Below are 16285 nucleotides of genomic sequence, written 5' to 3' on the forward strand. Positions count from 1 at the left end.
CAGTCCTCTATGTCAGTCCCTGGTATCAGTCCTCTATGTCAGTCCCTGGTATCAGTGTCAGTCCTCTATGTCAGTCCCTGGTATCGGCCCTCTATGTCAGTCCCTGGTATCAGTCCTCTATGTCAGTCTCTGGTATCAGTGTCAGTCCTCTATGTCAGTCCCTGGTATCAGTCCTCTATGTCAGTCCCTGGTATCAGTGTCAGTCCTCTATGTCAGTCCCTGGTATCAGTGTCCGTCCTCTATGTCAGTCCCTGGTATCAGTGTCAGTCCTCTATATCAGTCCCTGGTATCGGTGTCAGTCCTCTATGTCAGTCCCTGGTATCAGTGTCAGTCCTCTATGTCAGTCCCTGGTATCAGTGTCAGTCCTCTATGTCAGTCCCTGGTATCAGTGTCAGTCCTCTATGTCAGTCCCTGGTATCAGTGTCAGTCCTCTATATCAGTCCCTGGTATCAGTGTCAGTCCTCTATGTCAGTCCCTGGTATCAGTCTTCTATGTCAGTCCTCTATGTCAGTCCCTGGTATCAGTCTTCTATGTCAGTCCCTGGTATCAGTCTTCTATGTCAGTCCCTGGTATCAGTGTCAGTCCTCTATGTCAGTCCCTGGTATCAGTCCTCTATGTCAGTCCCTGGTATCAGTGTCAGTCCCTGGTATCAGTGTCAGTCCTTGGTATCAGTGTCAGTCCTTGGTATCAGTGTCAGTCCTTGGTATCAGTGTCAGTCCCTGGTATCAGTGTCAGTCCTTGGTATCAGTGTCAGTCCCTGGTATCAGTCCTCTATGTCAGTCCCTGGTGTCAGTCCTCTATGTCAGTCCCTGGTATCAGTGTCAGTCCTCTATGTCAGTCCCTGGTATCAGTCCCTGGTATCAGTGTCAGTCCCTGGTATCAGTCCTCTATGTCAGTCCCTGGTATCAGTGTCAGTCCTCTATGTCAGTCCCTGGTATCGGTCTCAGTCCTCTATGTCAGTCCCTGGTATCAGTGTCAGTCCCTGGTATCAGTGTCAGTCCCTGGTATCAGTGTCAGTCCTTGGTATCAGTGTCAGTCCCTGGTATCAGTCCTCTATGTCAGTCCCTGGTGTCAGTCCTCTATGTCAGTCCCTGGTATCAGTGTCAGTCCTCTATGTCAGTCCCTGGTATCAGTGTCAGTCCTCTATGTCAGTCCCTGGTATCAGTGTCAGTCCTCTATGTCAGTCCCTGGTATCAGTGTCAGTCCCTGGTATCAGTGTCAGTCCCTGGTATCGATGTCAGTCCTCTATGTCAGTCCCTGGTATCAGTGTCAGTCCCTGGTATCGATGTCAGTCCTCTATGTCAGTCCCTGGTATCAGTGTCAGTCCCTGGTATCAGTGTCAGTCCTCTATGTCAGTCCCTGGTATCAGTGTCAGTCCCTGGTATCAGTCCTCTATGTCAGTCCCTGGTATCAGTCCTCTATGTCAGTCCCTGGTATCGGTGTCAGTCCCTGGTATCAGTCCTCTATGTCAGTCCCTGGTATCGATGTCAGTCCTCTATGTCAGTCCCTGGTATCAGTGTCAGTCCCTGGTATCAGTGTCAGTCCCTGGTATCGATGTCAGTCCTCTATGTCAGTCCCTGGTATCAGTGTCAGTCCCTGGTATCGATGTCAGTCCTCTATGTCAGTCCCTGGTATCAGTGTCAGTCCCTGGTATCAGTGTCAGTTCCTGGTATCAGTGTCAGTCCTCTATGTCAGTCCCTGGTATCAGTGTCAGTCCCTGGTATCAGTGTCAGTCCCTGGTATCAGTCCTCTATGTCAGTCCCTGGTATCGATGTCAGTCCTCTATGTCAGTCCCTGGTATCAGTGTCAGTCCCTGGTATCGATGTCAGTCCTCTATGTCAGTCCCTGGTATCAGTGTCAGTCCCTGGTATCAGTGTCAGTCCTCTATGTCAGTCCCTGGTATCAGTGTCAGTCCCTGGTATCAGTCCTCTATGTCAGTCCCTGGTATCAGTCCTCTATGTAAGTCCCTGGTATCGGTGTCAGTCCCTGGTATCAGTCCTCTATGTCAGTCCCTGGTATCGATGTCAGTCCTCTATGTCAGTCCCTGGTATCAGTGTCAGTCCCTGGTATCAGTGTCAGTCCCTGGTATCGATGTCAGTCCTCTATGTCAGTCCCTGGTATCAGTGTCAGTCCCTGGTATCAGTGTCAGTTCCTGGTATCAGTGTCAGTCCTCTATGTCAGTCCCTGGTATCAGTGTCAGTCCCTGGTATCAGTGTCAGTCCCTGGTATCAGTCCTCTATGTCAGTCCCTGGTATCGATGTCAGTCCTCTATGTCAGTCCCTGGTATCAGTGTCAGTCCCTGGTATCAGTGTCAGTCCCTGGTATCAGTCCTCTATGTCAGTCCCTGGTATCGATGTCAGTCCTCTATGTCAGTCCCTGGTATCAGTGTGACATTGCTCTATGTATACAGATGTGTGGGGTCGCACTCTGATTGGATGGAGTGAAGAAGGGATGACAGGTGAGCTGACAGTACGCGGCACACTGACTAGGAGGACAGCGGAGGTGTGGTCACGTGGACACAACGGTGGGCAAACGTCACCGGCCGCCAGTCACAAAGATGGGGGGAAGAGAAAATCTAAATAGCCTGACTTCATCAGGAGGCGGAGCCCAGGCACGCGCAGCGGGGAGCGCGCCGCCCTGGCTGCCAGGAAGAGGGAAAAGCGCGTCCCCGCCCGGTGCACCGATACCAGAGCGCGCAGCGGGTAACGGGACCGGAGAGAGGTGAGAGGCCGGCACCGTGCGAAACCCCGACACCGGGGACTGACCCACCGACACCGGAGACTGACTCATTGATACCGGGGACTGAGACACTGATATTAGAGACTGAGACACTGATATTAGGGACTGATACACTGACATACCTGACACTGAGAATCAATACACTGATATCGGGGATTGAGGCACTGATATAGAGGACTGAGACATGATATTAGTGAGTGATACACTGACATACCTGACACTGAGAACCCAAACACTGGTATCGAGGACCGAGGCACTGATATCGGGGACTGGGACACTGATATCGGGGACTGGGACACTGATATCGGGGACTTTGACACTGATATCAGGGATTGGGACCCTCACATAGAGGACTGGCACACTGATATCGGGGACTGGCACACTTATATCAGGGACTGGCACACTGATATCGGGGACTGGCACACTGATATCGGGGACTGGCACACTTATATCGGGGACTGGCACACTTATATCGGGGACTGGCACACTTATATCGGGGACTGGCACACTGATATCGGGGACTGGGACACTGATATCAGGGATTGGGACACTCACATAGAGGACTGGCACACTGATATCGGGGACTGGCACACTGATATCGGGGACTGGCACACTGATATCGGGGACTGGGACACTGATATCGGGGACTGGGACACTGATATCGGGGACTGGGACACTGATATCGGGGACTGAAACACTCACATAGAGGACTGGGACACTGATATCGGGGACTGGGACACTGATATCGGGGATTGAAACACTCACATAGAGGACTGGGACACTGATATCGGGGGCTGGTACACTGATATCGAAAATTGGGACACTCTCACATAAAGGACTGATATCAGGGACCGACAGTCTGACATAAAGGACTGAGACACTGATATTGGGGCTGACACTGATATCAGGGACTGAGACACTGATATTGGTTACTGGGACCCTGACAGGGACTGGGGCACTGACATAGAGAACTAAAACACTGATATCAGGGACCAGGATGCTGATATAGAGGACTAAAACTGTGATATCAGGGATTGAGACACTGACATAGAGGACTGAGACACTGAGGACTGAGACACCAGTATAGGGAATTGAGATGGTAACACCAAGGACTGAGACGCTGACAGCGGGGACTGAGACCTTCAATAGTCTGTGCACATTACTGAGTCCTGATCTAGCACTGTGCATTTTTCAGTCATTCATTTTAGTCTTCTATATTTCTATAATGAAGCCTCCGGCACTGTTTGTATCAGTGATACCTTTTGGCACAGTGCTGGGGTCAGTGATACGTTGTGTCAGAGATGAGTAGGTCTGCGCTGTCAGAGATGTCTGTGCTGTCAGAGATGTGTAGGTCTGCGCTGTCAGAGATGAGTAGGTCTGCGCTGTCAGAGATGAGTAGGTCTGCGCTGTCAGAGATGAGTAGGTCTGCGCTGTCAGAGATGTGTAGGTCTGCGCTGTCAGAGATGTGTAGGTCTGCGCTGTCAGAGATGTGTAGGTCTGCGCTGTCAGAGATGAGTAGATCTGCGCTGTCAGAGATGTGTAGGTCTGCGCTGTCAGAGATGAGTAGGTCTGCGCTGTCAGAGTTGAGTAGATCTGCGCTGTCAGAGATGTGTAGGTCTGCGCTGTCAGAGATGAGTAGGTCTGCGCTGTCAGAGATGAGTAGGTCTGCGCTGTCAGAGATGAGTAGGTCTGCGCTGTCAGAGATGAGTAGGTCTGCGCTGTCAGAGATGAGTAGGTCTGCGCTGTCAGAGATGAGTAGGTCTGCGCTGTCAGAGATGAGTAGGTCTGTGCTGTCAGAGATGTCTGCGCTGTCAGAGATGAGTAGGTCTGCGCTGTCAGAGATGTGTAGGTCTGTGCTGTCAGAGATGTGTAGGTCTGCGCTGTCAGAGATGAGTAGGTCTGTGCTGTCAGAGATGTGTAGGTCTGCGCTGTCAGAGATGAGTAGGTCTGCGCTGTCAGAGATGTGTAGGTCTGCGCTGTCAGAGATGAGTAGGTCTGTGCTGTCAGAGATGAGTAGGTCTGTGCTGTCAGAGATGTGTAGGTCTGCGCTGTCAGAGATGTGTAGGTCTGCGCTGTCAGAGATGAGTAGATCTGCGCTGTCAGAGATGTGTAGGTCTGCGCTGTCAGAGATGAGTAGGTCTGCGCTGTCAGAGATGAGTAGATCTGCGCTGTCAGAGATGTGTAGGTCTGCGCTGTCAGAGATGAGTAGGTCTGCGCTGTCAGAGATGAGTAGGTCTGCGCTGTCAGAGATGAGTAGGTCTGCGCTGTCAGAGATGAGTAGGTCTGCGCTGTCAGAGATGAGTAGGTCTGCGCTGTCAGAGATGAGTAGGTCTGTGCTGTCAGAGATGTCTGCGCTGTCAGAGATGAGTAGGTCTGCGCTGTCAGAGATGTGTAGGTCTGTGCTGTCAGAGATGAGTAGGTCTGCGCTGTCAGAGATGAGTAGGTCTGTGCTGTCAGAGATGAGTAGGTCTGCGCTGTCAGAGATGTCTGTGCTGTCAGAGATGTGTAGGTCTGCGCTGTCAGAGATGAGTAGGTCTGCGCTGTCAGAGATGAGTAGGTCTGCGCTGTCAGAGATGAGTAGGTCTGCGCTGTCAGAGATGTGTAGGTCTGCGCTGTCAGAGATGAGTAGGTCTGTGCTGTCAGAGATGAGTAGGTCTGCGCTGTCAGAGATGAGTAGGTCTGCGCTGTCAGAGATGAGTAGGTCTGCGCTGTCAGAGATGAGTAGGTCTGCGCTGTCAGAGATGTGTAGGTCTGCGCTGTCAGAGATGAGTAGGTCTGCGCTGTCAGAGATGAGTAGGTCTGCGCTGTCAGAGATGAGTAGGTCTGCGCTGTCAGAGATGTGTAGGTCTGCGCTGTCAGAGATGAGTAGGTCTGCGCTGTCAGAGATGAGTAGGTCTGCGCTGTCAGAGATGAGTAGGTCTGCGCTGTCAGAGATGAGTAGGTCTGCGCTGTCAGAGATGAGTAGGTCTGAGCTGTCAGAGATGTGTAGGTCTGCGCTGTCAGAGATGTGTAGGTCTGCTCTGTCAGAGATGAGCAGGTCTGTGCTGTCAGAGATGTGTAGGTCTGCTCTGTCAGAGATGAGCAGGTCTGCGCTGTCAGAGATGTGTAGGTCTGCGCTGTCAGAGATGAGTAGGTCTGCGCTGTCAGAGATGAGTAGGTCTGCGCTGTCAGAGATGAGTAGGTCTGCGCTGTCAGAGATGAGTAGGTCTGCGCTGTCAGAGATGAGTAGGTCTGCGCTGTCAGAGATGTGTAGGTCTGCGCTGTCAGAGATGTGTAGGTCTGCTCTGTCAGAGATGTGTAGGTCTGCTCTGTCAGAGATGTGTAGGTCTGCGCTGTCAGAGAGTGGAAATATTGGGTTGTCCCCAGCACTGGAATAGAGATGCAAATCTTCCAATGGGGACACTAGTTCTGGGGATGACCTGGAATTCTCAGTTTGCAGGGATTTTCTCTCACTTCCTGTGTTGACTATGGGACAGGAAGTGAAGGGAAATCTTCCAATAGGGGAACACAAATGGATTTCCCACCACCAACAATCTTTAAAGAGATTCCCCCCTTGCTTTTGAAGGATTACTCTCACTTCCAGTTGTGTTTGGAAGGATTACTCTCACTTCCAGTTGTGTTGGACTTGGGAGGGATTATTCTGACTTCCTATTGTTGTGTTTGGAGGGATGACTGTCCCTGGTGTTTTTTCCTGTTATGTTGGGGGGGGGGGGGATACTCTAACTTCCTGTGATGTTGGGGGGTACTCTCACTTCCTGTGATGTTGGGGGGTACTCTCACTTCCTGTTATGTTGGGGGAGGGTTTACTCTCACTTCCTGTTATGTTGGGGGAGGGTTTACTCTCACTTCCTGTTATGTTGGGGAGGGTTTACTCTCACTTCCTGTTATGTTGGGGAGGGTTTACTCTCACTTCCTGTTATGTTGGGAGGGTTAACTCTCACTTGCTGTTATGTTGGGAGGGTTAACTCTCACTTCCTGTTATGTTGGGGGAGGGTTTACTCTCACTTCCTGTTATGTTGGGGAGGGTTTACTCTCACTTCCTGTTATGTTGGGGGAGGGTTTACTCTCACTTCCTGTTATGTTGGGGAGGGTTTACTCTCACTTCCTGTTATGTTGGGGAGGGTTTACTCTCACTTCCTGTTATGTTGGGGGAGGGTTTACTCTCACTTGCTGTTATGTTGGGAGGGTTAACTCTCACTTGCTGTTATGTTGGGAGGGTTAACTCTCACTTGCTGTTATGTTGGGGAGGGTTAACTCTCACTTCCTGTTATGTTGGGGTGGTTACTCTCACTTCCTGTTATGTTGGGGAGGGTTTACTCTCACTTCCTGTTATGTTGGGGAGGGTTTACTCTCACTTCCTGTTATGTTGGGAGGGTTAACTCTCACTTGCTGTTATGTTGGGAGGGTTAACTCTCACTTGCTGTTATGTTGGGGAGGGTTAACTCTCACTTCCTGTTATGTTGGGGTGGTTACTCTCACTTCCTGTTATGTTGGGGAGGGTTTACTCTCACTTCCTGTTATGTTGGGGAGGGTTAACTCTCACTTGCTGTTATGTTGGGGAGGGTTAACTCTCACTTGCTGTTATGTTGGGGTGGTTACGCTCACTTCCTGTTATGTTGGGGAGGGTTTACTCTCACTTCCTGTTATGTTGGGGAGGGTTAACTCTCACTTCCTGTTATGTTGGGGAGGGTTAACTCTCACTTGCTGTTATGTTGGGGAGGGTTAACTCTCACTTGCTGTTATGTTGGGGTGGTTACGCTCACTTCCTGTTATGTTGGGGTGGTTACGCTCACTTCCTGTTATGTTGGGGGGGATTACTCTCACCACTTCCTGTTATGTTGGGGGGAGGGTTAACTTTCACTTCCTGTTGTGTGTCCAGGGTTGTACATCAGTGCACAGGTTTGCGAGATTATGTAAGTGCCATTGTATACCATGTAGCCGCGTACAGCCATTCATTGCAGGGGGGGGGGGGTGATCATACACGGCACCTGAGGGAATCTATGGCTGGCCATTTACACTTCAGGAACTCTGTAAAGCCATGAACGTGTGTGTGTGTGTATATAAGTAAATGAGGCTGCACTGCTACCACTCATTGTTTTGCGCACAGTGTTGTGGGCTTCAAAGGGGTAAAACGGGCAGTGAGGAGGCAACATAACAGGTGGAGTATTAGATGGGAGAGCTTGTGCATAAAAAGGATGAGGCAGAAACATATTAGTAAAAAAAACAGGGTATCCCTGAGTCTCCCAGTAGGGGAGACACAGGCATATGGGGGATTTTTAGCGTGCCTGCCAATATACTACACACAAGGGCATTCCACTCAAAAACAACATTTATTATACACAGATAAAATCTGAAAATACAATGTAAAATCATGTGATAAATGCTGCCACGTTTCTTATACAAACAACAGAACAGAAAGCGATGGTGGGGATTGACGCGTTTTGTCCAAGTTGGGCTTCTTCAGGATCCACTTCCTGTTCACAACATATTGACAAGGAAGATGATAGTCCTCCTTATAAAAGAGGAATGCCCAATTTGGCTGTATATAAGGCTGGAGTTTTCTGCGATGCATGTGGATGGCTGGTGGGGTTCCAATTTAAGATCTTGGTTATCTTCCCCCCCCCTCTTACTACCCTGGCCTTTTGGGGTTCAAATTTTTAATAAGGACTATTATCTTCCTTGTCAATATGTGAACACGAAGTGGATCCTGAAGAAGCCCAAATTGGGCAAAATGTGTCGCTCTCGCCATCACTTTCTGCTCTGTTGTTTGTATAACAAACTTGGCAGCATTTATCACATGATTATAATATATAATAAATATTGTTGTTTTTAAGTATAATGCCCTTGTGCGTAGTATATTGCAGGCACACAAAAAATCCCCCATATGCCCATGTCTCTGCTACTGGGAGACTCAGGGTTACCCTGTTTTTTTCTACTATTCTACACCTTGTCAAATGCCTTCTGAATAACGATCCACCGCAGATTGCTTTTTTAAACAAGCGTGAATTTTTGTCTTGGGTGGATGTGAGTTTTTGGCTTGGGTGGATGTGAGTTTTTGGCTTGGGTGGATGTGAGTTTTTGGCTTGGGTGGATGTGAGTTTTTGGCTTGGGTGGATGTGAGTTTGAAGGATGCCAAGCTCATCTCTAATGTGGATGTGATAAGCGGCTGAGGCATTCCCTGTCCTGTAGGCACACAGTGTTGTGTGTGTGTGTGTGTGTGTGTGTGTGTGTGTGTACATGGTCAGTGGGGGGGGGGGCGGAGAATGCCTGGGACACTTATGATTGGTTGGGTGCTGTGACAAATTCCTGGTGGGTTCAGATCAGGGTCCAAACACACCTGAGCTTATCCCTATTGGTGATCACAGCATTTTTGCTGAACTGGGAACTCTAGTGGTGGATCCGACCACTGGAGTCTTAGAGATATAGAAGAGATTGCCGTGTCATTCAATCTTGTCAGCAAAAACATCCAAGTGTCAGGCGGAGGCGCCCTTTAAATACGCTGTTTACTGTCTGTATTTACTATCATGAACCGCATTTTTTTTTTGCACACTGACTACAAATATTGGCGGAGGAAGAAAGATCGTTTTCACACTTCAGACAACTAATGGCCACATTCAGGAAAAGCCTTCTTCCTCTCCTGGGAATTCACAGAGAAGCAGACCTTTTACTCTTGTCAGATCTGTTCCTCGATAATACGAGTATTGCCCTGAGTTCCCCTTTCACCAGAAGACGATGAGTGATCTTCTGCTGGAAGTTTTATCTTCACATATTGGCCAGCAGTAAGAAGGGAATCAATCAGGACGGGGCACAGGAGTGACCGGACGGCAGGCTGCTTAGAGTAACGGCATGAAGAGGGTTCATGTCCGCCATCAGGAGTCCATCATAATCATTGCTTTGGAGGGTGTCAGTCATTGGTTCAGCCTTTAAACCTTGGAGGAACCCTCAAAATCATTTTCATCTCTGCCAAACATGATTAGATTTACTGTAGCTGCAGTATAAGGTACTTTGGCCTGATCAGTGAATAAAGAATGGAGTGGAGTATTTTACAACAACCACCTTTGCTGTATATGACAAATGATTTTTTCAATGTAATAAAATAATAATAAATACCGAAAAAGAAACCCAGAGTGGAAAACATTTAGTGTCTCCTTACACAAATGGCTAGTAGACAAGTGCCTGAATGGTAGGGGCCCCCTTAGGTTGGATGCTTATTGGACGAGGGTCTGCTCGGTTTGGATGCTTAGCGGACGAGGGTCTCCTTGGGTTGGATGCGTATCGGACGAGGGTCTCCATGGGTTGGATGCTTATCGGACGAGGGTCTCCTTGGGTTGGATGCTTATCGGACGAGGGTCTCCTCGGTTTGGATGCTTAGCGGACGAGGGTCCCCTTTGGTTGGATGCTTATCGGATGAGGGTCCCCTTAGATTGGATGCTTAGCGGACGAGGGTCTCCTCGGTTTGGATGCTTAGCGGACGAGGGTCCCCTTTGGTTGGATGCTTATCGGATGAGGGTCCCCTTAGATTGGATGCTTATCGGACGAGGGTCTCCTCGGTTTGGATGCTTAGCGGACGAGGGTCCCCTTTGGTTGGATGCTTATCGGATGAGGATCCCCTTAGATTGGATGCTTATCGGACGAGGGTCTCCTCGGTTTGGATCCTTAGCGGACGAGGGTCCCCTTTGGTTGGATGCTTATCGAATGAGGGTCCCCTTAGATTGGATGCTTATCGGACGAGGGTCTCCTCGGTTTGGATGCTTAGCGGACGAGGGTCCCCTTTGGTTGGATGCTTATCGGATGAGGGTCCCCTTAGATTGGATGCTTATCGGACGAGGGTCCCCTTTGGTTGGATGCTTATCGGATGAGGGTCCCCTTTGGTTGGATGCTTATCGGATGAGGGTCCCCTTAGATTGGATGCTTATCGGACGAGGGTCTCCTCGGTTTGGATGCTTAGCGGACGAGGGTCCCCTTTGGTTGGATGCTTATCGGATGAGGGTCCCCTTAGATTGGATGCTTATCGGACGAGGGTCTCCTCGGTTTGGATGCTTAGCGGACGAGGGTCCCCTTTGGTTGGATGCTTATCGGATGAGGATCCCCTTAGATTGGATGCTTATCGGACGAGGGTCTCCTCGGTTTGGATCCTTAGCGGACGAGGGTCCCCTTTGGTTGGATGCTTATCGAATGAGGGTCCCCTTAGATTGGATGCTTATCGGACGAGGGTCTCCTCGGTTTGGATGCTTAGCGGACGAGGGTCCCCTTTGGTTGGATGCTTATCGGATGAGGGTCCCCTTTGGTTGGATGCTTATCGGATGAGGGTCCCCTTAGATTGGATGCTTAGCGGATGAGGGTCCCCTTAGGTTGGATGCTTAGCGGATGAGGGTCCCCTTAGGTTGGATGCTTAGCGGATGAGGGTCCCCTTGGGTTATTGGTTGCGGAGAAGTGTCTCAACATTTCTGTGGTTCAAAGGGACCCCTTTCCTTAAGGCATAGTACAGTTTAACAAAGCGTGTACCAGATTGATAAAATTGGGGGATCCTGAGTGGCCATTCATATGATCGATGTCAGTTAAAGCCAGCCTAATTACCCCTCAGGGTCACCTGAACTCCTGAAATGTGTTGGCTTTTTTTGAAACAAATCTGAATAAATTTAAATCTAGATGACATACATTCTGCTTTTGGTACTTTCCACTTATATTTGTGATCAGTACATCAGTGCTCTCTTACCTTGGTGATCCGTGGCGATAGGCCCCCTTATATTTGTGATCAGTACAGCAGTGCTCTCTTACCTTGGTGATCCGTGGCGATAGGCCCCCTTAAATTTGTGATCAGTGGGGAAGCGCTCCCTTAGATCGGTGCTCTTTGGGCAGAGGGCCCACTTAGATTGGTGCTCATTGGGCCAAGTACCTCTTTACATTGGTGGCCATTGGAAAAAGGGCCCCTTAGAATGGTGGTCAGTGTAAGAATGCTAGAGAGGTATTCAGTGTCTTCTAGGCTACATTCACAAAGTTGCGCTGACTGGATGGGTGCAACTTGGATGCGACTTTGGCTTTGACCAGTGATAATGGACAACTGTTGGACACAAGTTGCATTGTATAACATTCGGGTACAAGTTTCATTCAACTTTTGAGGGTTAACATTGAAGTCTATGGCCCTCAAGTTGCTTTAAAGGGGTTGTAAAGGTTCATGTTTTTTCACCTTCATGCATTAAGGTGAAAAAACATCTGATGTTTGCCGGCCCCGCGGCCCCCCCGTTTACTTTCCTGAGCCCTCGAAAGTCCCGCGCCGTGAACGAGCAGGCTTCTCGACCGGGCTTTTCGGCTCATTCATTGGAAGATAGCAGCGCAGCCATTGACTCGGTGGGTCCGAGTGATACAGTCGGCGGCTACAGCCGCCGGCTGTATCACAGGAGCGTGCTCGCAAGCTAACCCCCTAGGGAGAGCATTCCCATGAAGGGGGTTAGCTGATGCGGGGAGGAGCTGAGACATCCGCAGAGGGACCCCAGAAGACCTGGATCGGGGCCACTCTGTGCAAAACTAGTTGCACAGTGAAGGTAAGTATGACATGTTCGTTATTAAAAAAAAAAATATCCTTTACAACCCCTTTCACACTGAAGCGTTTTAGCGTTAAAAATATCGCTATTAAAACGCTCTCCATGCATCTCAATGGACCCTTTCACACTGAGTCCTGCAAGCAGCATCTTTGAAGCAGCTTTTGGGCGATGAAAAAAAAACGCTCCAAAAACGCCCCTCTCCATTGAAATGAATTGAAGGCGCTGTAATAACGCCTTACCCTTTCACACTGAGGCACTGCAAAAACGCCCTAAAACTTTAGGGTCTTAGCAGTGCTTTACCAGCGTTTTTCGGGCGCTGGCAGTGTGAAAGGGCTCTGAAAGCACTCAGGCTTTCACATTGGGATTGCAGATGAGGCTTCGCTCGAATAACGCTGGAACAATGCCCCAGTGTGAAAGGGGCCTTTAAAGTCAGGACCAAAGTAGTGCATGAACTACTTTGAAGTTGCTGCAACTTTAAATCGCGCATATACTGTATGAATGGCTATCATTGGAAAACATGGGGAAGGAATTGTCATGCAACTTTGATGTCCAAAGTTGTGTGACAAATTGCACAAGTGTAAATGGAGCCTGAGGATTGCTTTTAATTTTTAGGGGGGGTCCTTGTCTTGTACGATAATGGTCTTTGTTTTTGTGTCCCATTAGTGGATGTCCCTATACTTCTATTCAAGAGATTAAAGGCGGCCATAGATGAAGCGATTTTTTTTTTTTTTTTTTCCTATTCGATTCTTCTATCAACACAGTCAGTTGATGATGAGGGAACCCTTCCTGTGGGGGGGGGGGGGGCAGCATCCCCATCGGGAGAACACAGTGATTAAATCAGACATAACAAAAAACAAAAAGCCGCGCCACAAAATTTAAAACACTCTTGATAGGAAACTCTGAGAATATGGTATACAAAGAAAAAAGTCCATATATAAGTATCTTGCAACCAGGGCTGTGGAGTCGGTAGATAAATGTTTCGACTCCTAAATGTTCCGACAATCTAAATTTAGTAGGAGTCGGAGTTGGAGTTGGTGCATTGTTTGCTGACTCCGACTCCGACTCCAGGTACCCAAAATTTCCTCCGACTCCAGGTACCCAAGATTTCCTCCGACTCCACAGCCCTGCTTGCAACACAAATGCCTCTTAGTTAGTATAAGTCCATGAGGAAATAAAACATAACACTTTGATGATGAGCATAAGATTCCTGTAGGTTAAATCACTGCCGATATTATCCTACGATCCACACCACCAAGGGACATGTAAAGCAATAAAGTGAGCCCTCCTCCGGAAAAACAGGCCGCTTACCAGAGGGCAAGCAAATCAAGCATTTGGCTATAGCCCAGCCGCGGCCTTTGAATCCATCATTGATAACGTCCTGTGATGGCGAAACGCGTCTGGGAGGCTACGCAGTGACGTCACCACGCTGAGGAGGAGGGCTCCTTGTATGCCGGCCGGCAGTTGTTTGGATTTTATATGCTGTTTTAAAATCTTATGCTTTTGAGTATATCTCATCTTTTAATAAATCTTTTTTGCAAAACGGAGTTGCGCTATGGTGCACCTCTCTTTTGTATTTTAACCGATCACATTGGAGTTGGCTACCATCGCGTGCTTGCTGTTATCCTGTTCAATCCAGGATTCCTGAGGATTCAAAGGCCGCGGCTGGGCTATAGCCAAATGCTTGATTTGCTTGCCCTCTGGTAAGCGGCCTGTTTTTCCGGTGGAGGGCTCACTTTATTGCTTTACATGTCACTTGGTGGTGTGGATCGTAGGATAATATCGGCAGTGATTTAACCTACAGCAAGCTTATGCTTCAGGGCTCGACAAATCCCGGGCGCCAGGTCGCCATGGCGACTAGAAATAGGGTCCTGGCGACTTGGCTTGGACTTGGCTGGCGCCATCTGGTGGTGAGCTGTTGGTATTACAAGTTAAGCATTACAAGTTAAACAGCAATTCTAATGTAATTTTTCACTATTTTCACTGCCATCTTCTTCCCTCTAATTAGAACCCCCAAACATTATATATATTTTTTATCCTAACACCCTAGAGAATAAAATTGCGATCGTTGCAATACTTTCTGTCATTCCGTATTTGTGCATCGGTCTTACAAGCGCACTTTTTTGGGAAAAAATTGCACTTTTTTTAATTAAAAAAAAAGACAACGGTAAAGTTATCCCCATTTTTTTTATATTATGAAAGATAATGTTACGCCGAGTAAATTCATACCCAACATGTCACGCTTCAAAATTGCGTCTGCTCGTGGAATGCCGACAAACTTTTACCCTTTAAAATCTTCATAGGCGACGTTTAAAAAAATCTACAGGTTGCATGTTTTGAGTTACAGAGGGGTCTAGGGCTAGAATTATTGCTCTCGCTCTACCAATCGCGGCGATACCTCACATGTGTGGTTTGAACACCGTTTACATATGCAGGCACTGCTCACGTATGTGTTCGCTTCTGCGCGCAAGCTTGTCGGGACGGGCCGCGTTTTCTGGCTCCTAACTTTTTTAGCTGGCTCCTAGATCCCAAGCAAATTTGTCAAACCCTGTTATGCTTATCATCAAAGTGTTATGTTTTATTTCTTATACTAACTGAGAGGGATTTGTGTTGCAAGATACTTATATATGGACTTTTTTCTTTGTATACCATATTCTCAGAGTTTCCTATCAAGAGTGTTTTAAATTTTGTGGCGCGGCTTTTTGTTTTTTGTTATTTGTGTATCGCACGCTAGCTGCTGCCTATAGGGTGTCATCTTAGTGAGAATATTAGCGCAGTTTTGTGTTTTCCCATTAAATCAGACATGCTGGTTGTACCCAAGTTTATTGATCGATCACCTTGGGTACATTCAGTTTACCCATGCATGGTTAGAATCTCGACCTGTCCCTGCTGAACCAGCAGAGATAGGAACCGTCTATGACCTGCTTTAGGAAGAAGGGGAAATGCTGCCGTTACCAGAAAGGCGTACAAGGTGTACTCTGCAAGTGTCCGATTTAGGCAAGCAGTAAAATGGGGAGACGTAAGCTGGATTAGGGGGACATGAGAGGAGTCATGTACAAGAGAGGGGCGAGAGGAAATAAAGTCGAACCATGGGGGGAGGCTCTGCTGATATGGAGTGATATGGAGTGAATGAGAAGGATGGCTGCTGTCTCCTCTGTTCTGCATATTCTCACCTTCAGTTTCCTGCCAAGATAAACCTTCTGGTGTTAATCCAGCAAGATAAGGTCTCCTCTATATAAACGGCAGGCCTTGTACAAACACCGCAGTCACCTTGACTCGATGTACATGGCTCCAGGTGCGCTAGGACGGAACTGCGGAGGAAGTGTTTGTTCCAGCAGAGAGAAGGCACAGACCTCATACATGGAAGCGTCACCCATCAATGATGAACTGGAGGAGTGCTCTGTATACCTGGAGGGCGAGGATTACAACACGTGCCAGGTTTTTATTGCTGCCTGTGCCCCTGGTCGGGAGATTCACCCTCTTTATTTGTCCTGGTGACCGTTATCCGTTAAAGTAAATCACGGATTGTCCCCAGCACAGGAATATTGGGGACATTTTCAAATGGGGACCAGTTATGGCTGGTTCCCCATTTTTGTGGGGGTTGCAAGCAACCCCCCCCCCTACCTGAACCAGATCCGCACTTACCCCATCCAGGTTGCGGGTGGCTTTTCCCCCTGGCCAATCTGGTCTTAAGACCCGCTTCCTGCGCCCCTTACGGACTGGCTGCCGCTGATGGGGACACTAGTTCTGGGGATGACCAGGAATTTCCTTTCGCTTTTGGAGGGACTTCGCCTTACTTCCTATTGTGGTAATGGGACAGGAAGTGAAGGGAAATCTCCCTAATGGGACACAGAAGGCAAATAAAATTAAAGGAGTTTATAACCCTCCCTTACTCTACCAAAAAATGGAAAAAGAAAACGTTTTGCCTTCAGCTCTACTTTAACCACTTCCTGTCCATTGACGTACCAATACTTTTGGTGCTTATAGCTGCAGGCCTCATCCCGGTA

The 16285-nt window shown here is 48.5% G+C and overlaps 1 protein-coding gene across 6 annotated transcripts in view; it reads left to right on the top strand.

Moving 5' to 3' along the window:
- Positions 1-2612: 2612 nt before the first annotated feature.
- The window catches only part of DTNB (dystrobrevin beta), a 241174-nt gene continuing 227501 nt past the window's right edge, over positions 2613-16285 (top strand). For 3 of the 6 annotated variants that reach the window (XM_040348232.1, XM_040348230.1, XM_040348234.1), the window contains exon 1: positions 2617-2721. The gene's annotated coding sequence lies outside the window, so the exon portion shown is untranslated. Of the gene's footprint in view, positions 2722-16285 lie in introns of all 6 variants that reach the window. The other 3 variants (XM_040348233.1, XM_040348231.1, XM_040348235.1) reach the window with 2 other exon arrangements.

Source organism: Rana temporaria, chromosome 4, assembly GCF_905171775.1.
Source record: "Rana temporaria chromosome 4, aRanTem1.1, whole genome shotgun sequence".
NCBI classification, from domain to species: Eukaryota; Metazoa; Chordata; class Amphibia; order Anura; family Ranidae; genus Rana; species Rana temporaria.